At 44.9% G+C, this 26,323-nt stretch overlaps 1 protein-coding gene across 1 annotated transcript in view; it reads right to left on the minus strand.

Annotated features, from left to right (window-relative positions):
• LARGE1 (LARGE xylosyl- and glucuronyltransferase 1) overlaps window positions 1-26,323 on the minus strand; it is a 529,052-nt gene that overhangs the window by 205,157 nt on the left and 297,572 nt on the right.

Below are 26,323 nucleotides of genomic sequence, written 5' to 3' on the forward strand. Positions count from 1 at the left end.
TTTCTTTTGTCTGAAGTTCCCTTCTACTTGCTGCCTCACAAACTCCTACCTGACCTTCAAAGCCCAGCTCAAGTGCTTCCCCTCTGTATCCTTTCCCTGCCACTCCTGAGCAGAACTGGTTTTCCGTTTTCAAGGCCCCCGCAGCACTCTGGTAACCTCTCTCTACAAGCGACAACCACATAACTTTGCAGTTATTTCTGCTTCTTCCTTCCCTTTGGCCATTTATGTAGGAATTTCCTTTCTTTGTGGATTGTTTAGTATCTTCCATGCCCACTACTGCCTGGCACATAGTAGGTCATTCAATAAATGTTCCTGAACTAAACTGAAACTAGTTTAAAAAAAATAAATGAACTGTATGATAAAAGGCAGACTGTGCAGTCTTCCCCAAAGGCTAAGTAAAAAAAGAGAATCGAGACACATTTTTTTCATTTTTCCCCATCAATTTACTGAGCCCGATGCTGAGCATTATACCAGCTGCTAGGAATACAGAGATGAATAAAACATGACACCTGCCTGGGAGGAAAGGAAAACGAGATGTACGGAGTCCCCTACTATGTGCCCACCACTGTGTGACACCCCCAAATGCGTTAGCTCATTTAAGTGGAGGTCTGCCAGGTGAGAGGGAAGCAGCCTCAATGAGATCCCCGTGGCACCTTCCAGCACATGGATTCTAGAAAATGAGTTTATGATTTCTTCTCTGATTATAGGCTGCTTTGCTGAATTTCAGAATGCTTAACATGGATTTAAAAGGTACCTTAAGAGACCTTCCAGTCCAGTGTTTTTGAAACTAGAGTTTGCCACACGTTAGGGGGTTGTGAAAATAACTGATTGGGTTTGACAAGCATTTTAAAAATTAAAATACACCAAATAAATTAGAAAATATAAAAATTCATTGAACATAGTAAGGTTAAGTACTGTTTTATGAAAATACTGTCTTAGTTGCACATCTACTAATGTGTCTGTGTATATGTATGTATGTATATATGTATAGATGTGTGTGTACGTACATACGCACATATATTTTTTGGATTGTGATGTAAAATGTATTTCTTACTGTGGGATACAGTCAAAAATGTATGGAAAGTACTGTTGGGCCTACATCTCTACCTGGATACAAAGAACAAGCAAGGCCTGGCAAGGGACTCTCGCCAGCTCTTTTAATCAAAGGTCTGTAGGTAAGCTCCCCAAGCCCATGGGCACCTGTACTTCACACTCACTCCATTGCCATCCCTGAGGGTTGGGATGCTCTTTTATTAAAGGAGCCAGTGGAGTTCCCATGAGAGCCCAAAGGGGCAAATGACCTGATCAAGTACATCTTGTTCCATTACCTCGGCTGGCCTGAAAAATATATGTGGAAAGTTCCTTTAAATAGACTACGATGGGATTTCCTTCTAATTGTCATAATCAAGATCTGATTATCTAGAAATGGTCTAATTAAATCCCCTGAACTGTTGTGATGTGTAGCTTCGAGGGAAAAATGCAGCCTTTGAGGTTCTGCTGACCTGGGACAAAATCCCCATCTCTGCCACTTGGTGGCCATGTGACTGGGGACCCTCAGCTGCACTGTGGGCCATGGGCTTGGGGTGAGGGAGACGTCCCTTCAATACCGAGAAGGCCTGCACAAGAATACAAACTCAGTAAACATTCACACCTCCCGCCTTCAGCTCCCCTTCTCTTTCTATGAATATTTGCAGAGAAGTTACAAAATAACCACATGCTAACTTCACTAATGAGTCAGAGAGAACCACCACTGAGAAAATAGCATTCCTCCTCCTGCAGTAAAAGCAACAGAGCCACATGACCCTCCGTTCCATGGCTGGGGCACCGTGTGCCCCGGCCTGGCTGAGTCTCCCCTTGCACTGCGTGCCAGCTGAAAGTCTGGAGTTGACCCAAGGTCAGCCCAGCGCGGCTGTGTGTGCTTCATCCCACCACCAGCCTAGCCCTGACCTTTTCTGGTATTTGTGATGTCGGACTGGATTTTGATCACCGTTTGAGCTCTTGACACAAAGTAAACAGGTTGGCATACTTCCCTGGGAGGCACAAGCGTCAGGATTTTAAACCTGTCTCCAAGCACTCCTCGTAAATGCTACCCTGCCCTGCCACCCCCGTGACCAAACAGCCAAGACACAATGTCTCTTTTGTTGCAGTAGCCAGCAGATCCTGGGTCAGTAACTTCTGGGCAGTGAGTATGGACCCATCTGCACTTGAGTGTTACATAAGGAGCTTGGAAAGTATGGATGTCCAGTGCCCAGACCAGAGATTCTGACTTGGTTGGTACAGGGTAGACCTGGGCATCATTCTTTTTAAGGAGCCTCTCTCCCCCGACCATGATTCTAACCTGCAGCCAGTATGGAATACAACTGCCTTTGGGAGGAGTGAAGGGAACAGAGAGCTAGAGGATCTGGTCCAGTCCTCAGGCCAGTCTCTGTGAACTGGTGGAGAAGGTTTCCAGTTTCATACGAGGAATGTACAGCAGACAGAGGTTAACTGGCTCATCCAAGATCACACAGACAGTTGGGACCTGGCCGCGGGGCCATCTGACTCTTTCTATAGCCATGACATCAAACGTTGAGCTCAGAGCATCTACAGACGTCTGTATGTGAGCAGCCTTGGGCCATAGTCTTATCATGTTCAAAGGACAGGGCTAGCACTTTGCTCTTTTTTATTGTAGAATACCAAAAACAGTTGAAAACAGCCCAAGAATCCAAGGCTTGAATTTATAAATAACAACACAGCCACACCATGGAATACCAGGAAGCATAACAAATGACATGGTGCATAACATGGGGTAATGGTTGTAATATGTAGTTAAAAAATATTAGTATATAAACATTACTATAATACAACCCCAATTTATATATTAAAAAAAAAAACAATTTTAAATGCATAGAAAAGGGCCTGAAAGGAAATACACTAAAATGTTACTGACATTCAACTCTAGGTAGTAGTAGTTTTATTTTCTTCTCTGTGTGTCATGGATAGGCACTGTTTTATTCATGACACACATATCAAGGGGATACATCTAGTGAACCTTAATGATGCCCGGGACAGAGCAGTCTGCTCTTCAAAGCGTCCAGTAAATTCTTGTTTCTGCCTCTGGAGATGAGGCCCTTTCACTATTACACTAATGCCCGGGGGCACCTTTATGCTGCCTTCTCCCTGTCCCGTCTGGAATTTTGTTCTTACAGTTCTACAAAGAATACATATCTTCTTCCCTGAAACTAATACACACACACACACACACACACACACACACACACACACACACATATGTGTGTATATATATACACACACAAACATACACAGAGAGAGAGAGAGACAGACAGAGAGAGAGCACTGAGTCACATCAATGCGTCTCTAAAAACCTAAGAGAAACATTTGGGGATAAGCACCTACTGTATGCTGCTATGAAAAGCATCCAGAGGTATTCAAAAGCCCACCTCCCACTGTAATGGCTTCCTAGGCTGTCTCCAGAGATAGAGGCTGGAACTGAGCATGGGTTTGGAAGCCAGATTTATGTTCTGAGATTCTCACTGGGCTGAGCCAGCGGGTCACCACTCACTCTTTGGAGATCTCAATTCTCGCGGAACTCTGTTTGGGGGCTAACTTCATCATTCCCCTGTACTCTGTGTCTCCATTCCAGCCTTACGTATGGTTTCTTGCCTGGATATAACCTCAGTGGTGCAAGCCCCTGGGGTGACTCCAGGGCATCTGTGATTTGCTACTTCATAGGAGCATAAAGGGAGAAAGAGTGTTGTAGAACCCAAAGAGTCACAGAGGCTGAAGACCTAATTTTGTTTATTCAGTACAGTAATCCCTCCCTGCTCCCCTTATCCACAGTTTCTGCAGTTTCAGTTACCCACGATCAACTGTGGTCCAAAAACATTAAATGGAAAATTCCAGAAATAAACAATTCATAAGTTTTAAACTGTGCACTGTCCCTGCTTTGTCCCCCTCTGGCTGTGAAGCATCTTTCCATCCAGCGTATCCTTCCCACCAGTCACTTTTTTTTTTTTTAATGCTCAATTATTTTTTTACATCTTTATTGGAGTATAATTGCTTTACAATGGTGTGTTAGTTTCTGCTTTATAACAAAGTGAGTCAGTTATACACATACATATGTTCCCATATCTCTTCCCTCTTGCGTCTCCCTCCCTCCCATCCTCCCTATCCCACCACCAGTCACTTAACAGCTTCCTCGGTTATCAGAAGAGCTGTCGAGGTATCGCGATGCCTGCGTTCAAGTAACTCTCATTTTACTTAACAATGGCCCCAAAGCCAAGAGTAGTGATGTTGGCAATTCGGATACTCTTTTACTGTGCCTAATTTATAAATTAAAGTTTATCATAGGTAGGTATGTACGGGAAAAAACATAGTATATACAGAGTCTGGTACTACCCACAGTTTCAGGCATCCACTGGGGGTCCCGGAACTCATCCCTGCAGATAAGGAGGCACTACTGTAACTAGATTTTGAGCATCACCCAGGCCCGGACTGGGACATACCTTGAAGGCAGAGCCAGCAGGATTTGCTAGCAGATAAATTCAGAGCGTGAGGGCAAGAAAGACATCAAAGGGACTCATACTTTATATGGTGCTGGCTCTGCTTCTGCCAGTGTGAATTTGTATCAGATTCACAGACCTGAAAGGAACACTGGGATCACCCAGTCAAACCTATTTTACAGACTCATTCATCTCTTCACCAGTCATTCAGTAAATACTTATTGAACAGATATCCTTGGATCAGAAAGGTAGAGTGACTTGCCTGAGGCTAGTAATGGTAGAACAGAGACCCACATCCAAGTTAAAGTACTCCTGCAACTGTAACACACAAGTGAAAGACCTTCTGGGTCTTTCTTTACCTTTGCAACAAAAAGCCCTGCACTAGTTCACAATCTCTAAGATTCATTCCTTCCAGTCGTATTTTCTCCACGCGTGCATGCCAGCAAAGCCACTCTACAACTTCCCCTGTTTCTTACTGCTTCCATACAAGACTGAAAAGAAAATTTATATTTCAACGTGTCACCTCTCCGCTTTGAGAAACACTGATATATTTTGTAATTGATGTCCCGGGAAGGCTTGAATGATGACAAAAGTAATTAGGCCAAACAAGGAAGAGAGCCCAGGACAGCACCCGAGCTGGAGGCACCACTTAGGACGAGCAGTGGCCCATTTCTCAGGGCAGAGTAATTTGTAAAAGGAAAGATCAAGAAGATATTCAGCCAGGTCAAACTTTCAATTTAGGTTGCATTTGTGGGTAAACAGGCTCCAAAATCTACCTTTTCCACCTAAACAGAACGATCCTCTAAAATGCTAAAGAAAATTTGTTCATGTACCAAAAATTGACAAATGTCAATTACAGGCCCATCGTGGTCACCAGGGAGGACCTGAGACAGGAAATGGTGATGAGGATTTGTGGGAAAGGAACCAAAAAAGAAGACTTTATTTAGAATGGGTTCTATTAGCCAACATGCTCCTTAAGGCTGCAAGTAACAGAAATGTAAACTGACTTAAGAAATTAAAAAAAGGGAAATTTTGCTTCAGGCATGGCTGGAACTAGAGACTGCAACACAGTGTAATCTGGAATCTGTCTCTATTCTCAGGATCTCAGATTTGTTTTCACTCTCAGACAGAGTGGCTGTGCAGGAAAGAGGTTACACACCCGGCCTGAGACTGCCATCCTTTGAAAGGCCTGCTTGCAAAGGTGGCCCTTGGCTGGCTCGTGTGAACCTGGGTTCCAGGAAGGTTCCCACTATTCCCTGGTAAGAATGGCCCAATGTGTCTAAAACTGCTTGTGCAAACATTATGGTTTATGATGAATACCTGCTTTCCTTCTGGGATTCTAGAATTTTGTTATGTGCTAGAGGATGCCTATATGACCAGCCCCCACTAAAGATCTCGGGTGCTGAGTTTCTAATGAGCTTTCCTGGTGGACGGCATTTCACACATGCTGCCACAACTCACTGCTGGAGGAATTAAGTGTGTCCTGTGTGACTCCACTGGGAGAAGATTCTGGAAGCCTGAGCCTTGTTACGCCCAGACTTCACCCCATGAACCTTTTTCCTTTATTGATTTTGCATTATGTCCTTTGCTGTAATAAGTCATAGCCATGAGTATGACTCATGCTAAGTCCTATGAGTCCTCCTAATAGACCACTGAACCTAGGCGTGGTCTTGGGGACCTTTGACACAGTGGAAAAATGACCAATGGAAGTTCCAATCACCTTCTCATAGTTTAGCAACTGCAGTAGAAAATCTCTCCCAGAAGCTCCAACAAAAGTCCTTCGCCTACGCTCATTAGTTGTGATTGGCTTAGCTTCGGGTACACAACCACCCTGGACCAATCACCAGAGCCAGGGAGACGGCTGCAGTCCTGCTGGTGGACAGGACTGGGTCATGTCCTGCAGTCAGGGATGGAATCACCACCCTTTACGCACACTGAAAACCAATTAAGACAAGGAGAAGACATGGTTTTCAAAAGAAAAAGGGGCATTCTGCTGATGTCTGTGGAGTGGGGGGGGGGCATGGATGCTGAGCAATTAGGACAGAACTTCTATTTGTGAAGCACAAATGTAGTGCATTATAAGGAAGCATTTGTTATATAAACATTAACCACCACCGGCACAAAGTCACAGAGCTAAAAGAGCTGAACTTATTTTCTCACCCTAAATCTACGCTTTCTCTTGTATTTCCCACCTAATCTACTAAACTGGGAAAATAGGGACAAATCTTCTCTCTCGTACCACATCTTATCGGGACACCCATTTTGAACTGATTATGTTGCTGCATCTTACCTCCACCTTAGCTCAGGCAATGATCATTTGTTTCTTGGATTATTGACATGGGTGACTAACTGGACTCTGGTTTTGGTTTTGCACCATCCAGCCCATTCCCCCACTGCAGCTCAATCACCTTTCTATACTGAGGACTGACCAGCCTGATCAGATCACTCTTCTCCTTAGAGACTGTTGATGGATTCTCACCATCTTCGGGAAAAGCCCAGATTCCCTGGCGTGGCATGCCACACCACACCCCCCATGATCTACCTCCCGCCTACTCTGCAATCTTCCATCATGTTTCCAATCCATTCTCTCAGACTCAATTCTTTGTACAAAATGGTCCAGCCGGAGGGAACCCCCTGAAGTTCAGGCAACATGCTATGCTGTTTCATGTTGTGAGTTTGGTCCACTTTGTTCTCCCTGGTCCCCCTTTCCCATGTGGAGATCTGCAGCCAATCCACAAGACCCATGTATCTTATGTTGTGAGTGACGACTTTCCCAGTCCCCAAAGTTAATTCCGCCTCCCATGATGGCACCACTGTGCTTGGTACACGCCCCGCATCTCTCACCTCTTCTGAATTCTCAACGAGAATTCACCTTCGTGAAGGCTGGCGAATCATCTTACCCATCCTTCTAGCTCAGTACTGACTAGAATGACAAGGAGTAGTGCGTAAAAACCTGTGAACTGAATCCACAAATGAAAGAGGCCGAGATCGTGGCTCTCCCACTTACCAGTTAGATGATTTGAGTGTGTTGTTCAACCTTTTTACACATCTTGTAAGATGTGTCAGGATTGTTGTGAGGATGAAAGGAGCTAATGTGTGTGGAACATCCAGGCTGCACGCAGAGTCTGGACTGCACCAGGCACCTCATCAAAGCCAGTTACCCCCCAAATGTACCATACTAACGCAAGACAGTAATAAGGGAAACTGGGTGCAAGGTACATGGGAACTCTGTACTAACTTCACAATTTTTCTGTAAATCAAAAACTGTTCCAAAATTTTAAAAGTTCACTTTAAAAAATAAAAGAGTGAGTTCCATCCCTACCAACCAACCCTCCTCCCTCCTTTCCTCCTCACCTCCACCCAAAACGCTTCAATGGATGCCTCTTTTTTTTGTTTGTTTTTTCATATCCTAGTATCAGCATCATTTCCTCCCCACCAACAGCCCAGAAAAGATTACTGGCTGGGCTTCCCTGGTGGCGCAGTGGTTGAGAGTCCGCCTGCCGATGCAGGGGACACGGGTTCGTGTCCCGGTCTGGGAAGATCCCACGTGCCGCAGAGCGGCTGGGCCCGTGAGCCATGGCCGCTAAGCCTGCGCTTCCGGAGCCTGTGCTCCGCAACGGGAGAGGCTACAACAGTGAGAGGCCCGCGTCCCAAAAAAAAAAAAAAAAAAAAAAAGATTACTGGCTAGATTTGGGAAATCCTCTTTTTAATCTTTTAAGAATTTTTGCCATTATGGGATACGGTCTTTTGACGTCTTAGCAGTAAAGAAGAGAAGCCCCAAACTGCCATACCTTCTTTGTCCTGAGACCCATCAAAAGGCAAATAAGAAAACAGAAACCCAACCTTCCTTGTCAAATGGAGACGGTTGTTAATAAAAAAAATATCCTTTGGCTTCTAGGGAAGCTGGTGATTTCACCTGGTCCTATACCAGTTGACAGTGTTCCCCTCAACGATCCCTCCATCCATCTCAATAAAGAATCAGCACACACAACTCTGTCCACTGCACTCTCCCAGATGGGCAAGCCCAGCGCACCGCACAGAGAAGAGGACAGCTATTTGTCTTCCTTGACAGGCCACGTCCGTCCTTGTCATATATTAGATTCTGCTAATAATCTACGTATATGCGTTTAGGAGAAAAAAAAATTGTGTCCTTGTGATAGTCACAGAATGATACAATTTCCTCTCTTCACAAGTCTGTAGATGGGCAGCACGTTGGATCCTCTTGTAATTTCGAGGGAAGACTGTAAACCCCAGTGGGTCCTACCCCCAAATCTACGGCTATGGATGCATTTGAGTCAGGTCAATTCAATCATACTTTCCCTTGGTATTACGCTTCCTTCCAGGTACAAGGGAGTGAATGCATTTATTTACCTTCTGAAAGAGGAAATTTACTACTGGCTATTCAACTATCTGTGGCCCTAGGAGAGGAGAAAATTCATAGCTCAAGCATCTTGGAGGCTAGTGTCGAATATAAGAAAGAAGGGGAAGGAAGTCTGAAGCACACACGATAGGAGCTTGGGCACAGGGCTGACTCAGAAAGTCATTCAAAAAGGGCACGTGGTTAGGGGGTCTCCAAGGTATGAACCAGTAAACAAGCGATAGAAAGTTCAGATTTCATTTCCTCTTTGGGGCTAGCCACTATCAACCACTTAAACTACCACCACCAGCACCTGACATCCTCCACCTTTTGGTCAGTAATGGAGGGCCGCTAAGGAAGTGGCTCCCAACAGAGAAGGACTTTGCCCTCAGGGGACATTTGAAGACGCCTGGAGATATGTTTAGTTGTCACAACTGGGGAAGGGGGTGCAACTGGTACCTAGTGAGTAGAGGCTAGGGATGGACAGGACGGCCCCCTACAATGATGAATTATCCAGCCCTGAATGTAAAGAGCTCTGAGGTGGAGAAACCCTGCATGAAGGCAATGGTTGTCAAAGCACCAGTGCTGTCCAGGCTGTTGGTGGGAGATGGGAGTGGGCCTTGGACTTGCACAATTTGCAAAGACACCACAGGTAATTCTGATACTGAAAGCCACCCTCCACCCCAACAACTCAGAAGTACTGCTCAGAGAACACAGGTGTAAATGATCATTAGGTTACTGCTTGGCTATCACATGTCTATTAATCCAATTTGGTATTTCACTAACATAGGCTCGGAGCAGAGCTAACCTTCACGGAAGACTCCTTTGGCCCCAGATACTTTTAGAACAAACAAGAAAAAAAGGCTTCTTTTCTGAGCACATGGTTCTAAAGATGGGCTTTGTCTTTGTCTCCATAAATTTATTTGATAAGTATTTGCTTCTCACCTCTTCCCACTACCTGGACTCCACCTGTCTCTCACCATCATTCCCACTAAGTCTCTCGTGCCTTTATTTGGTGCCAACCTGCCCCCTCCCCCTCCCTCCCCCCAGGATGACCTAGGACAGCCCTCTCCCTTTTGTGCATCCACAATGGCTACGTTCACAATCAAAATCTCCTTGACTCAAGGCAGCTGATATCAGAAAAGTATTAGAAAAGCAATCTGGCTCAGTAATTCACATTAATGGCAAGTAACCCTAAAATGGTTCCAGAAGTATCTGATTTTTTCTAATAAGGATGAGTTAGTCACATGAATGTCTAATGGCCCAGGTATTAGAGAGAATAACTTGTGTGGCCAGTACCAAGTAGGTGTTCAGTAAATATTTATGGAGTGTCTGAATGAGTGAGAAAAGACCTTTGGGCAGAGTAACTTCCTGTAGTTTTAGGTTTAATGTTAAACTTTTCAGTATCTCTCCCTGAAATTTTCAAAAAAATCCCGTGGGCCCATCAGGAGGTGGTAACCATTCCAACATGTGATATACAGGCAAGGTATTTACCAAAAATAGCAACAGCATGATGTCCCAGGACCCTGTGGTCATACAATAAAAGGTAATCAAGGAGTAGTCCACTAAGACCCCAAAATCCTTCTCTCACTGATTCTAATCAGCCTCCCAATTCAGCTTTTCCTTCTCCAGTCCAAAGCCCTACCCACCATCCATCTCTCCTCCACCGCTCCAAGATAAAAGCAAAAGCTAGAGAAATAATACTAATAAAAACAATAACACAATATTTCCTGGCTTCTAAGGGGCCACTGATTGTAGGATATAGCAAAACATTTTCCAGGAGAAAAAGACCATCAGTCAAGTTGCTCTGGTTAAGTCACATCTCAATTTCAGAAACCGTAAAATGTGAAAAACCCTGCATGGAAGAACTGAGATGACAAATCCCTGCAAAGGACCAGGTGAATTACAGATTCTGCTTCTGAAATATCATTCCCATTAAAACGGAAGTGTAAATTGCTTGGCAGAGCTGGGCCTCCACCCAGGTCCTGGGAGAGTCACACTCCACCGTCTCTGATCTCCCCACTGAGACACACAGCCAGCTCTTTCCAAACAGGACAAAATCCTGACTCTTAGTCTCACGTGAGCCTCCCAGGCCCCCCTCCTCATCTTGCTTGAGGATATTTGGGGAACTTTTCTTACTCATGGAGGACTAATACCATCTCCTCTAAGATGAAGATCCTCCCATCGGAATCTCTTAGGTATGTAGATAGCTGCCTTATTGGGATGACAGTAAAATGATTCTCATATTAGAAACAGCAGCAGCAAAACACCGTTGCTGTTCACTCTCTGTCAGGAGCTGCACCGAGACCTTTCTATGTACAATCTCACATCACCCTCGCGGCGCTATCATCCTCATTTTGCCTGTACGTAATGGAGGTTCAGAGATTTGAGGGGTGCCAAGGTTATAAAGATGGTAAGAGTATGGATGGGGGTCAACCGTAGGAAAGGCCCTGGGCTGCTCTGTCCTATCACTCTGGGAGTGGACACTTGAGTTGGGTAAGGACTAAGGGAAAGAAATACTTCACAGTCATTTCTAGAAATATCTCCTTCCTCCTCTTCCATATGGGCCCCATAGTCTTCCTCTAGCTCATTTCACAGACAGCCTGGATCCCTGGGCATGAAGGGAGGTCACAAAGTGGACAGAAGTCCCATTTGCCCCATTGGGGGATCCTGGGGATGTAAGTATCAGAGTGGCTGTCCTGCCCCATTCCGGGAGCTGTGCAGACAGGGATACGCAGGATGTGGCTGGCTTGATGATGCAGTGGCAGTTTGAGGCAGGAGGCGACATCACTCACTGGGTATGGGCTGCACAGTCAGGGGCTCCTGACACAATCAGGGTGAGCTCCGTGACCCCTTCTCCGATGAAGTGTGGTCCCTTCCTCACTAATCACAGCTCGCCAATCACACCTTGCCCAGCCTTTGGACTTGCAGATCCCCATCTGCCACCACCCAACAGCCTCCCAGCAGGTCCAGCAAGCCACCCTCCCTTCAGGGCCGGAAGCCACAGCATGGGCACCCCTGGATGCTACACCTGGAAGTCCAGAAAAGGAAACTGTCATAACCCGGTGAGAACATTTTAAGAAAACAGCTCTACTTCGTTCCAATAAGGAAACACCTGAAGATACCTCCAGCCGTCCTCTTTTGTAAGATCCGGACCTGTTCATTCCATCTCCACGTGTCCAACACTGAACTCGTCACCCAGGTCCATCCACTCTGCCTCCCTGTTCATCTCCCATCCGCGTCCTCTGCTCGCCGCCAAGGGCAACATCCTGCTCGGCCACTATCATATCCTGCCTGCGGTGCAGCAGCAGCCAGCCTCCTACCTGCTGCCCAAACTGTCTTTCAAGGTACTGGTTTCCTGCTTCCTGCTTTCAGAGCATCCCCACGCTGCAGCCAGAGGGACCTTTGCAAATCGGAATATCTGAGCATCCTTTTCTGTACCGGAAACTCCGAACTGTCTTTCAGTTATACCTTTGGATAAAATCCAAAGCTGTAATTTACAAAACCCTTCATGGTTCTCTTGCCTTATTTCCCGCTCTGCAAACCACCCAGAATCATATGTCTATTTGTTCATTTATTCACTGAGCACCTGCCAGGTACTGTTCTAAGTGCTGAGAACACATCAGGAACAAGACAAAGATCCCTGCCCTCACGGTATTTATGTATTAGCAGCAAAGACACACAGTGACCAGGTAAAGCCAGCCACGTCCCCGGTACCTGGGTCTGTCGTGCTTACTGGGTGGAGCAGAACAGGAATCTTAATAAGTAATCATAAACTAGATTAGAAGATGATGGATGCTATAAACAACATGAAAAGAACAGGGTGTGAGGGATGGGATGGTATCCCAGGTTGCAGGATGAAAGGGGCCAACTGGCAGAAATCTCACTGAGATGCTAAGATTTGAGCAAAGACTTAAAGGGAGTTACGTCAGCAAGACAGGGAGAGATCTGGAGGACAAGCATTCCCAGCAGAGGGACAGCAGAGCAAAGGACCAAAGGCAGGGCCCACCTGATCTGTTTGAGTATAAGACCTCGATGTTTCTTTCAGTGTCTGCACCACTTCTCTCTCCGGACCTCAGGCCTTTGGGTACGGCATTCCCTCTAAGTGGGCCATGGAGGCTAATGTCCTCATGCCTCTTTCCTTCACAAGCCTTCCTGACCCTCCCAACCCTCCTGGCCAGGACTGCTTCCCCCAAAACTGTGATTGTACTTCACCCTGAATTCCGCCTTTCAAGGTACTTTCCATACTTTAATGTAACTGTGTGTTGAGTTGGATCTAGAATCTAGTGGTTAAAAGCCTGGGCTCTGAGGTCAGCCTGGGGGCGGCCTGGCTTCCATCCAGGTTCCGCCACTGCCTCATTGTATGACCTCAAGCATGCCACTACAGGACTTCTGAGGGCTAAATGAGATAGCCTGGCGCCCGACACAGAAAAAGCAGCTAATAGGAATTAGCACAGATAGGGGCGGGGGGCAGGTCGGCCTGTCTTATTTACTATTTTATCCCCAGGGCCTAGGCCAGGTCCAAGGGCTCAAAAGGTAACGAATTAATGAAAGAATGAGTGACTGAATGAAGGTGGAAGGCAGGGAGGCAGGGGGAGAAAGAGGAGGGAAGCAGGGGGCAGGGAGAGGGGAGGGAAGCAGAATGGGCAGGGAGTCAGGGGGGCAGGGAAGCAGGGAAGCTTCTGCTCCCCCAACTCTCAGGAGTTTCAGGTTGAAGAACAAGATGAAAACAAAGACGCAGAAGGAAAGGAAGGGGAAGATAATTTATTAAGTACTGTGTAAGGCAGAGCTATTTGGTGACTTAATCACCAAAATGCAGCCTATGGGGCAGTGATTACCATACCATTCCCCCACATTTACAGCACAAAAGAGAATCAGGGACGGTAAAGAATGTTTCTAATATAGTAAGAGAAGGCAGATCCACTTCACCGTTAATCTGAAAAATAATTAAAACCTCTCCCCCCATTTTTGCCAGGAATAAAATTCTTGAGGTTCCCCCCATGGTGAGCAACTCAGCTTGCCAAATGCAAGCACCGTGAGGCATGGAAGGAGAAAATAAGAGTGCAGTTCCTGGATTCGGAGTGGAAGGCAGCCGGATAACAGGTGTGAAGAAGGGGGAGGAAGGAGGAATAAAGAGGCCCTGGGGCTTCCCTGGTGTCGCAGTGGTTGAGAGTCCGCCTGCCGATGCAGGGGATGCAGGGGACACGGGTTCGTGCCCCGGTCCGGGAAGATCCCACATGCCGCGGAGCGGCTGGGCCCGTGAGCCATGGCCGCTGAGGCTGCTCGTCCGGAGCCGCAACGGGAGAGCGGGAGAGGCCACAACAGTAAGAGGCCCGCATACAGCAAAAAAAAAAAAAAGAGGCCCTGGGGAGTTTCCCGAGGGGAAAGTCAACCAGGAATTAGAAGGTAAAAAAAAGAACTAAACAATGAAAACTGGTGGTGAGGAAGGAGCTCCGTCAATACTAGGAGGGCAGGAGAATGTTTAAAACCATGCCCAGATGATAAAGAAATGCCCCAGTCTTTCAGCGGAATATTGTGATTGACAACAAAGACCACACACCCTGAGTGTCTCGCTCCCATTAGAATTCCAGAGCCTTCTGAACTAACAGCACATCACCCATGCACACACTGGCTGGGGGAGTCTTTTTTTTTTTTTTTTTTTTTTTTGCGGTACGCAGGCCTCTCACTGTTGTGGCCTCTCCCATTGCGGAGCACAGGCTCCGGACGCGCAGGCTCAGCGGCCATGGCTCACGGGCCCAGCCGCTCCGCGGCATGTGGGATCTTCCCGGACCGGGGCATGAACCCGTGTCCCCTGCATCGGCAGGCGGACTCTCAACCACTGCGCCACCAGGGAAGCCCAGGGGGAGTCATTTTTAAACCACTTTATGTGAGGCCTCAGATCTTTTAAAGTTTCTGTTTCTCTTCCCTGTGGCAAAGCAGGCTCTCAAGTTTATAAACTGTCACGAGCCGATGTGAGATGAACAGGACCCTGACTGCAGAGAGTCTCCTACCCACAAGATGCCTGAACAGGTTACGTAGTCGTCCTGAAAGGCCTTCTTTGATTCCTTTCACACCAGCTAAAGGGAGGAAGCTTCATTTGGAGGTCAGTGAAGGGGCACAGGGAATAAGACAAACTTAGACACAGGAGAGAGGAGGAAGGAAAGGAGAAGGGAACTCCTGTGGCCAGAGCATCCACTGGGTACCAGGATCAGTGAATCACCTCCTCGGACCTCACATCACTTTGAGAAAATGTGAGCATTTTCCTTGAACAGGTGCAGAAGCGAGGATGAGAGGTTAAATGAACACAAGTCAGCCTGCTGATGAGTAGACGAGCAGGGATATAAACTTGGTGTCTTCCTTTCAAAGCTTCTCCTACCCAACCAGTTCCACTGAGAAAGGGAGTGAGGGGAGAGGGGAGGGGAAGGTCATGACCAGGTAAGAAGGAAAGACACCTGCGGAAAGGTCCAAGAATGCCAAAAACCCCTTCAAGGCAAGTGATTATATAACCACAAAGGCTCTACAAATGTCTTTTCAAAAATAATACTTCCTAAGTTCTTCATATTCAGCTTTTTTTACATTATTGTACACTTACAGCCACCCATGCCCACCCAATGGCTTTCTGCACAAAGCCGTGAGGTAATGGATCAGACACCCATTAACGGTATCTGCCATTATCCCATACCTGCTGGCAGGAGTCCTTACAGAAAATGGAACATGGGAAGAATAATGCACGACATCTTGTGCATTTCTTGCAAGGACCCCGCTGGCATTGTTCCTGGTTCACTGAGGCCCAGAGAAGTCGAGTAACCTGCCTGTGCTCACAGAGTCGCTCGGGGAGCCCTGATGCTGGCTTATTCTTCTTGACAATGATGAGTACATGGGGAGAGCTCTTGGGGCTCACAGCTACTTTAAACAGGGTGTCCTGGAATGTCACAAGCTGGGCCAGGATTCTGGAGACTGAGGTTTTATTTCTCAAATCCTAGGAAAACCACACTTTCCCATGCCTCTGATTTTGCCCGACACTCCTGTTCTCTAAATGCCTACATCACCTTGGGCCCACCTCTACAAGCTTTACATGGTCACCTAGAGTTCTTTATTATATCTAACCTTGGTCTCTACAAAGAGACTCTAAGACCCACCACCTGCTCTTCCAGGGACAGTAGGGTGAAAGGTAGAGTACTGAATTTAGAGTTGGACTCCCTGAGTTCAAATCCCAGCTCTGTTTAAGAGCGGAGACTATGGGTAAGCTACCTTGTCTCGCAAACCATCTGTTCGTAAATCTTTAAAACAGGAACATTAGCCGTAATTACTTCAAGGGAGTGTCATGAGGCTTAAATGAGTTTACTCAAAGTTTAACAGAGTGGTGGGCACAGAATAAATGCTTCAAAATGTTAGCTGTATATTTTAAATGGATAACCAACAAGACCTACTGTATAGCACAGGGAATACTGATCAATATTCTGTAACAACCTAAATGGGAAAAGAATTTGAAAAAGAATAGATACATGTATACGTAAAACTGATTCAATTTGCTGCACACCTGCAGCTAACACAAAATTATAAATCAACTATACTCGAATAAAAATTAATTTTATTTTTTAAACATCTTTATTGGAGCATAATTGCTTTGCAATGGTGTGTTAGTTTCTGATGTATCACAAAGTGATTCACCTATAGGTATATACATATCCCTATATCCCCTCCCTCTTGCATCTCCCTCCCACCCTATCGCACCCCTCTAGGTAGGCACAAAGCACCTAGCTGATCTCCCTGTGCTATATGGCTGCTTCCCACCAGCTATCTATTTTACATTTGGTAGTGTAAATATGTCCATGTCACTCTCTCACTTCATCCCAGCTTACCCTTCCCCTCCCTGTTGCCTCAAGTCCATTCTCTACATCTGCGTCTTCATCCCTGCCCTGCCCCTAGGTTCTTCAGAACCATTTTTTTTTTAATTCCACATATATGTGTTAACATACGGTATTTGTTTTTCTCTTTCTGACTTACTTCACTCTGTATGACAGACTCTAGGTCCATCTACCTCACTACAAATAACTCAATTTTGTTTCTTTTTATGGCTGAGTAATATTCCATTGTATATATGTGACACATCTCTATCCATTCATCTTTCGATGGACTCTTAGGTTGCTTTCATGCCCTGGCTATTGTAAACAAAGCTGCAGTGAACATTGTGGTACATGACTCTTTTTGAATTATGGTTTTCTCAGGGTATATGCCCAGTAGTGGGATTGCTGGGTCGTATGGTAGTTCTACTTTTAGTTTTGTAAGGAACCTCCATACACTTCTACATAGTGCCTTTGGCAATTTACATTCCCACCAACAGTGCAAGAGGGTTCCCTTTTCTCCACGCCCTCTCCAGCATTTACTGTTTCTAGATTTTTTGATGATGGCCATTCTGACCGGTGTGAGGTGATACCTCATTGTAGTTTTGATTTGCATTTCTCTAATGATTAATGATGTTGAGCATTCTTTCATGTGTTTGTTGGCAATCTGTATATCTTCTTTGGAGAAATGTCTATTTAGGTCTTCTGCCCATTTTTGGATTGGGTTGTTTGTTTTTTGATATTGAGCTGCATGAGCTGCTTGTATATTTTGGAGATTAATCCTTTGTCAGTTGCTTCGTCTGCAAATATTTTCTCCCATTCTGAGGGTTGTTTTTTTGTCTTGTTTATGGTTTCCTTTGCTGTGCAAAAGCTTTTAAGTTTCATTACATCCCATTTGTTTATTTCTGTTTTTATTTCCCTTTCTCTAGGAGGTGGGTCTAAAAGGACCTTGCTGTGATTTATGGCATAGAGTGTTCTGCCTATGTTTTCCTACAACAGTTTGATAGTGTCTGGCCTCCCATTTAGGTCTTTAATCCATATTGAGTTTACTTTTGTGTATGGTATTAGGGAGTGTTCTAATTTCATTCTTTTACATGTAGCTGTCCAGTTTTCCCAGCACCACTTATTGAAGAGGCTGTCTTTTCTCCATCGTATATTCTTGCCTTCTTTATCAAAGATAAGGTGGACATTTGTGCGTGGGTTTATCTCTGGGCTTTCTATCCTGTTCCATTGATCTATCTTTCTGTTTTTGTGCCAGTACCATACTGTCTTGATTACTGCAGCTTTGTAGTATAGTCTGAAGACAGGGAGCCTGATTCCTCAAGCTTTGTTTTCCTTTCTCAAGATTGCCTTGGCTATTCGGGGTCTTTTGTGCTTCCATATAAATTGTGAAATTCTTTGTTCTAGTTCTGTGAAAAATGCCATTGGTAGTTTGATAGGGAATGCATTGAATCTGTAGTTTGCATTGGGTAGTATAGTCATTTGAGCAATGTTGATTCTTCCAATCCAGGAACATGGTATACCTCTCCATTTGTTTGTATCATGTTTAATATCTTTCATCAGTGTCTTATAGTTTTCTGCATACAGGTCTTTTGTCTCTTTAGGTACGTCTACTCCTGGGTATTTTATTCTTTTTGTTGCAATTGTAAATGGCAGTGTTTCCTTAACTTCTCTTTCAAATTTTTCATCATTAGTGTATAGGAATGCAAGAGATTTCTGTGCATTAATTCTGTATCCCACTACTCTACTAAATTCATTGATTAGCTTTAGTAGTTTTCTGGTAGCATCTTTAGGATTCTATATGTATAGTATCATGTCATCTGGAAACAGTGACACTTTTACTGCTTCTTTTCTGATTTGGATTCCTTTGATTTCTTTTTCTTCTCTGATTGCTGTGTATAAAACTTCCAAAACTATGCTGAATTACAGTGGTGTGAGTGGGCAACCTTGTCTTGTTCTGGATCTTAGTGGAAATGGTTTCAGTTTTTCATCATTGAGAATGATGTTGTCCGTGGGTTTGTCATATATGGCCTTTATTATGTTGAGGGGTTAGTTCCCTCTTTGCCTACTTTCCAGAGGGATTTTAACATAAATTGGTGTTAAATTTTGTCACAGCTTTCTCTGCATCGATTGAGATGATCATATGGTTTTCCTCCTTCAATTTGTTAATATGGTGTATCATAGTGATTGACTTGCATATATTGAAGAATCCTTGCATTCCTGGAAAAAAACCCTATTTGATCATGGTGTATGATTCTTTTGATGTGCTGTTGGATTCTGCTTGCTAGTATTTTGTTGAGGATTTTTGCACCTATGTTCATCAGTGATATTGGCCTGTAGTTTTCTTTTTTTGTAGTATCTTTGTCTGGTTTTGGTATCAGGGTGATAGTGGCCTCGTAGAATGAGTTTGGGAGTGTTCCTCCCTCTGCTATATTTTGGAAGAGTTTGAGAAGGATAGGCGTTAGGTATTCTCTAAATGTTGGATAGAATTCGCCTGTGAAGCCATCTGGTCCTGGGCTTTTGTTTGCTGGAAGATTTTTAATCACAGTCTCAATTTCAGTGATTGTAATTGGTCTGTTTATATTTTCTATTTCTTCCTAGTTCAGTCTCAGAAGGTTGTGCTTTTCTAAGAATTTCTGCATTTCTTCCACGTTGTCCATTTTAATGGCATACAGTTATTTGTAGTAACCTCTCATGATCCTTTGTATTTCTGTAGTGTCACTTGTTACTTCTCCTTTTTCATTTCTAATTCTCTTGATTCAAGTCTTTTCCCTTTTTTTCTTGATAAGTCTGGCTAATGGTTTTCAATTTTCTTTGTCTTCTCAAAGAACCAGCTTTTAGTTTTATTGATCTTTGCCATTGTTTCCTTTTCATTTATTTCTGCTCTGATCTTTAAGATTTCTTTCCTTCTGCTAACTTTTGGGTTTTTTTGCTCTTCTTTCTCTAATTGCTTTAGCTGTAAGGTTAGGTTGTTTATCAGAGATGTTTCTTGTTTCTTGAGGTAAGATAGTATTGCTATAAACTTCCCTCTTAGAACTGCTTTCGCTGAATCCCATAGGTTTTGGGTCATCGTGTTTTCATTGCCATTTGTTTCTAGATATTTTTTGATTTCCTCTTTGATTTCTTCAGTGATCTCTTGGTTATTCAGTAGTGTATTATTTAGCCTCCACGTGTTTGTGTTTTTTACAGATTTTTTCCTGTAATTGATGTCTATTCTCATAGCATTGTGGTCGGAAAACATACTTGATACAATTTCAATTTTCTTAAATTTACCAAGGCTTGATTTGTGACCCAAGATATGATCTGTCCTGGAGAATGTTCCATGGGCACTTGAGAAGAAAGTGTATTCTGTTGGTTTTGGATGGAATGTCCTATAAATATCAATTAAGCCCATCTTGTTTAATGTGTCACTTAAAGCTTGTGTTTCCTTATTTATTTCCATTTTGGATGATCTGTCCATTGGTGAAAGTGGGGTGTTAAAGTCCCCTACTATGACTGTGTTACTGTCGATTTCCCCTTTTATGGCCGTTAGCCTTTGCCTTAAGTATTGAGGTGCTCCTATGGTGTGTGCATAAATATTTACAATTGTTATATCTTCTTCTTGGATCGATCCCCTTGATCATTATGTAGTGTCCTTCTTTGTCTCTTGCAATAGTCTATTTTCAAGTCTATTCTGTTTGATATGAGAATTGCTACTCCAGCTTTCTTCTGATTTCTATTTGCATGGAATAACTTTTTCCATCCCCTCACTTTTAGTCTGTATGCATCCCTAGGTCTGAAGTGGGTGTCTTGTAGACAACATATATACATGTCTTGTTTTTGTATCCATTCAGCCAGTCTATGTCTTTTGGCTGGAGCATTTAATCCATTTACATTTAAGGTAATTATCGATATGTTTGCTCCTATTACCATTTTCTTAATTGTTTTAGGTTTGTTATTGTAGGTCTTTTCCTTCTCTTGTGTTTCCTGACTAGAGAAGTTCCTTTAGCATTTGTTATAAAGCTGGTTTGGTGGTGCTGAATTCTCTTAGCTTTTGCTTGTCTGTAAAGGTTTTAATTTCTCTGTCGAATCTGAATGAGATCCTTGCTGGGTAGAGTAATCTTGGTTGCAGGTTTTTCTCCTTCATCACTTCCAGTATGTCCTGCCACTCCCTTCTGGCTTGCAGTTTCTGCTGAAAGATCAGCTATTAACTTTATAGGGATTCCCTTGTATGTTATTTGTTGTTTTTCCCTTGCTGCTTTTAATATCTTTTGTTTGTATTTAATTTTTGACAGTTTGATTAATATGTGTCTTGGCGTGTTTCTCCTTGGAGTTATCCTGTATGGGACTCTCTGAGCTTCCTGGACTTGACTATTTCCTTTCCCATATTAGGGAAGTTTTCAACTATCATCTCTTCAAATATTTTCTCAGTCCCTTTCTTTTTCTTTTCTCCTCCTGGGACCAATTCGAATGTTGGTGCATTTAATGTTGTCCCAGAGGTGTCTGAGACTGTCCTCAATTCCTTTCCTTCTTTTTTCTTTATTCTGCTCTGTGGTAGTTATTTCCACTATTTTATCTTTCAGGTCACTTATCCTTCCTTCTGCCTCAGTTATTCTGCTACTGACTCCTTCTAGATAATTTTTCATTTCACTTATTGTGTTGTTCATCACTGTTTATTTGCTCTTTAGTTCCTCTAGATCCTTGTTAAATGTTTCTTGTATTTTCTCCACTGTATTTCCAAGATTTTGGATCATCTTTACTATCATTATTCTGAATTCTTTTTCAGGTATACTGCCTATTTCCTCTTCATTTCTTTGGTCTGGTGGGTTCTTCCTTGCTCCTTCATCTGCTGTGTATTTCTCTGTCTTCTCATTTTGCTTAACTTACTGTGTTTGGGGTCTCGTTTTTGCAGGCTGCAGGTTCGTAGCTCCCATTGTTTTTGGTGTCTGCCCCCAGTGGGTAAGGCTGGTTTAGTGGGTTGTGTAGGTTTCCTGGTGGAGGGGACTGGTGCCTGTGTTCTGATGGATGAGGCTGGATCTTGTCTTTCTGGTGGGCAGGCCTGCATCCGGTGGTGTGTTCTGAGGTGTCTGTGAACTTAGTATGATTTTAGGCAGCCTGTCTGCTAATGGGTGGCGTTGTGTTCCTGTCTTGCTAGTTGTTTGGCATGGGGTGTCCAGCACTGGAGCCTGCTGGTCATTGAGTGGAGCTGGGTCTTAGCATCGAGATGGAGATCTCTGGGAGAGCTCTCGCCGATTGATATTACGAGGGGCTGGGAGGTCTCTGGTGGACCAATGTCCTGAACTCGGCTCTCCCACCTCCGTGGCTCAGGCCTGACACCTGGCCGGAGCACCAAGACCCTGTCAGCCACATGGCTGGGTCATCCTGGAGAAGATGGACTGAAGCCAGGAGAAAGCTAGAGGATAGGAGACCTGTCAGAAGGCTTGTTTGATGAAATCAGGCAAAGGATGGTGACATTCTGTACCCAGGCTCTACTCACAAAGCGGAAAAGGGTGCCTCGGGAAGTCGAGCGCACACTTCCACCTTTTTGCACTGACTGACCTGCAGTGTTGAACAAGCCAGGAAAATGCCCTTGGCAGATGTCAGATTGGGGCCCCAGGTTCAGCTCCAGAAGCCCACTTTGCTGCAAGTAAGCCTTTGGCCTCTTGGATGGCCTCTGGGGCAAGGCACTGCTCCACTCACCATACCTGTTTTGAGGCCAGAACTTGACACTATGGCAATAGCGTCTTCTTAAAGGGAAGGCGTTTGTCCTTATGAATACAAATACTATCCTGACTATTCAGCACGGCTTTCTTCCAAAAGCTTCAAATGAAGGCTGCACATTTATTATTTATGCCTTTACAACAGCTTCCCCAGATTGCTAGAATGAGATATTATTTCCAAATTTTTATGGAAAACTATGGCACCCAGGGGTCAAGCTGACTCACGATCGGCAGCCACACCTTAACTAAGATGCAGACCCTGCCTCCCAGGTGATGGGCATGCCCTCCTCCATGCCATCAGGAAGCCTGGAGGGGAGGCAGCAGGTAGCAGTGAGAGCACAGCCTCCAGAGCCACACAGTTTGGGCTCAGCCATGCTGTGCAATAGCTCTCTGATCATGGCAAGTTATTTAATCTCTCTTGGACCCAGTTTATTTTGATTTTCAAATGTGCAAAGCTTCTAGCTCAGTGCCTGGAACAGAAGAAGTACTTAGGAAACAGTAGTTACTTTCCCTTTGCTTTACAAATACTCATTTTATCCGCCTGCCTCCTTCCCATCTCCACGTGGATGCCCAGTTAGGTACATTTCAAATTTAAAAATGCCCCAAACCAAACTCCTGGTCATCCCCCATAACCTGCTCTTCTTGCGGCCTTTTCCATCTCACAGATGCCACCTCACCCTTCTAGCTACCTTGGGGCATCCTCCACTCCTACGTCTCTGCTCCCCACATCCAATCAACAGGATATCCTGACTATCTGACCTTCAAAATGTACCTCATCTGATGACGTCTTTCACCCCTACTGCCGCATCCAGGTCTGAGTCCACAACATGGCTCACCTGGATAACTGCAACCATCTCAGAAATAGTTTCCGTGGCCAGGATGATCCATTAAAAATGTAAATCAGATCACATCACTCCTCTGCTCAAAGCCAGACATCAGCTTCCCATATCTCTGAAGGGAAAGACAAAATCCTCCCACTGCCCTACAAAGGTCCCCATGATCTGACCTCACCAGCCCCCGACCCTCTCCTGGGCTCACTCTGCTCTGTTCTGAACTCCATCCGAGTCCTCAAAGAAGTCAGGCCACATCACTCCTGAAACTTCACACTTGCTGTTCCTTCTGGCTAGGACACTATTCCTACCCTTCCTCTAGACAGCTGGCATGCCTGTCATCTCGACTTCTTCAGATTTTTGCTTAAATGTCACTTTTCATGTAAGACCTTCCATTATGACCCTATTTGAATATTAAAATAACACACGCACACACACATACACACACTCACACACACACACAGAGGCATCCCTTATCTCCTTTCTCTAATTTCCACCTAAGCACTATTTACCACCTAACACACTATACATTTTATTATTTTTTTTGTTTGTTTATTGTCTCTCTCCCCCTATTCACATATACACTCAAATGAACAGGGACTGAACTTGATTTATTCTTGCAACACTCCCAACAGCAAACTCTTTGGCAGCTAGTAGGAGCTCAGTAAACATGACTCCTAATTCGAGCCATCAGTGGCATGTCTGATTCTTCCTATTAAGAATCAGAGGCTCTGAAAATCCTCCAGCAGTTGCAGCAGGCTTGATAAGGGTGCAGATGCTGAGGGGGGAGCATCTGCAGCTTAGGTGAAGGCAGGGCTCAGGGAGCACGTGCACATCCCCAAGAGGCACACAAAGCTGCCCACGGCGGAGGCTGAGGATGGTCTAAGCCCTCACTAAACAGCCTCTTACTAGGTTCTCCACGTAATGACTTTAGGTAAGGGCGATTTCACAGCATCCTTAAGGAGTCAAGCCTATATGGGACTGAACACAAGAGCCACTGCAGCCCCAGGCAACTAGCTGTTCCAAACCAGAGAAAAACCAACAAGGCCAAATTGCATCAACATCACTCAAAATGTTTACAGTGAAGATGTCAACTGTGATTGCCTTTATGAGAGGGGAACTCTCCCTGTTGGATCAGCGCATTCTACATTTATGGGTCTGTCCTAAGGGACTTGCTTCCTGTACCATGACCTGGCTTCTAATCATTCCAGTTTAGAAAGAAAGAACCACACACACACACACACACACACAAAACAAAAAAAAAAACAAACCCTGTACAAAAGAGTACCATATGAAAAAGATAAGGGCTTACTTATTTTCTTTTCACTTCCATATTTTCCCAGAAAAGTTAGGGTGGGCATGGGAAAACCTCAGATGTTTTATACTCCTTTGATGGTGATAGATAAAAACGGAACACAGTATGCCTTGTTTGTGAGCTCCTTGAAGGCAGGTGTCCTGTTCTAACAACAGCATCTAATATATTCCAGTGGAGTCCTGGCTAATGCTAGAAATGAACGAGTGAGAGAATGAACAAATAAACGAAGCCGATTAAATCAACTCCACGCATTCAAATTTCCCCTGCTCTGATCCTGACCCATATATTCTGCTCTGCCCCGGAAACTGCCTTGAGTCTCAGAGCCCTCCAAATCCAAATCCCTAGGCCCGCTCTGGGAGCAACAAGAGCCTCGGGCGCCTTCCCTTCCACGGATGATACGGGACGGGTACGAGTTAACAGCAGCATTATTACTGTTATGATTGGCGACAGAACCCCACCAGCACTGTGGCAGGTCCTGGCTGGAACAGAATAGATGTGATTTCCTAGTTACAAGGCTACAATCAGTGGCCAACCGTTCCAGGGATTTCGTTGAGTTACACTTATCCAGGCGAGACTTGCAGTTCCGAATGAATATTTCAGATTGAGCTTCTTGGGAAGCAGACTCCAGGATGGGAGTGAGCGCGCGGGAGGTTAACTCAGGGAGAGCTCCTGGAACAGTACCCATGAAAGGGAAGGAACACCATCAGGACAGGGCAGAGGGGGACAAGGAGCTGCCAGGCAGACTCCAGGGAAGGCTACAGTGGATCCTGCAAGATTCCACATGCACCAGGCAGTCCATGATGTGGGGCGGCCCAGGAAGGGGGCATGGCCCCAGGCAAGGTGACTCTCTTCGCCTGAGATCATCCCGAAAAGGGGGCTGAGGGCTGACCCCATCTGCAGGCAATGCTCCCAGCAGCTGGAGGAATAAGCCCTTTACTCCAAAGGGGAATGTGGGCACCCACCGCACACAACCACTACTCTTATCCGGCAAGACAGACACAATCATCACCTCTGCTGTGATACCGACCCAGCTTTAGCCCCTTCAGGAGAGGTGATAACTCTCACTCCCCTTCACTGCTCATCTTATAGCCAGAACCCACTCCTTATAGCCAGTGATACCCAGTGGGGATGCGGTAAGTGCCCGTTGAATAAATACAACCCTGAATACTGAACATCGGCGTGAAAATAGGAATAAAATATTGGGGTTGGCCCAAAAGTTCGTTTGGGTTTTTCCATAACATCTTATGCAAAAACCCGAAAGAACTTTTTCGCCAACTCAACCACATAACTATAGAAAAACCGTCCCCAGTGAGTTCGATGTAATCGGAAAAAACAAGCAGACCTGATAGGGGGACTTGAAAAGAGATGCACGGGGAAGCCAACACACACAGGCATTCTGGTCTCAGCTCCGGGTAGAACCTTGCATCCTACCAAGCTTCTGTCCCTTTATTTGTGAAATAAAAAGACAGATCCAACCATGCTATGAAGAAGAGATCAGAAAGCTGAGACACACTCCATTTCAACAGCTTTGCTAAATGATGTCTTTACTAGTGTCATTACTGACACGAGTAAGGAAACTTTTGATCCTGGCAAGGAAAAGAGCCCGAGGGTCAGAGTGTTTCCCCCCATGGTGTGCGGAGGACTTTTTTCAATTACCCCAGAGCTGGGAGGCCCCCAGGAGGAAGCAGGCAGAGATTGGAGTGGGTGAGGAATTTACTCTTCTGTCCATGAACGAAAACAGAAACCAACTGGAATATCCTCTGATTCATGAAAATG

The sequence above is a fragment of the Neophocaena asiaeorientalis genome, unplaced genomic scaffold (genome assembly GCF_003031525.2).
Source record: "Neophocaena asiaeorientalis asiaeorientalis breed wild unplaced genomic scaffold, Neophocaena_asiaeorientalis_V1.1 scaffold332, whole genome shotgun sequence".
Lineage (NCBI taxonomy): Eukaryota > Metazoa > Chordata > Mammalia > Artiodactyla > Phocoenidae > Neophocaena > Neophocaena asiaeorientalis.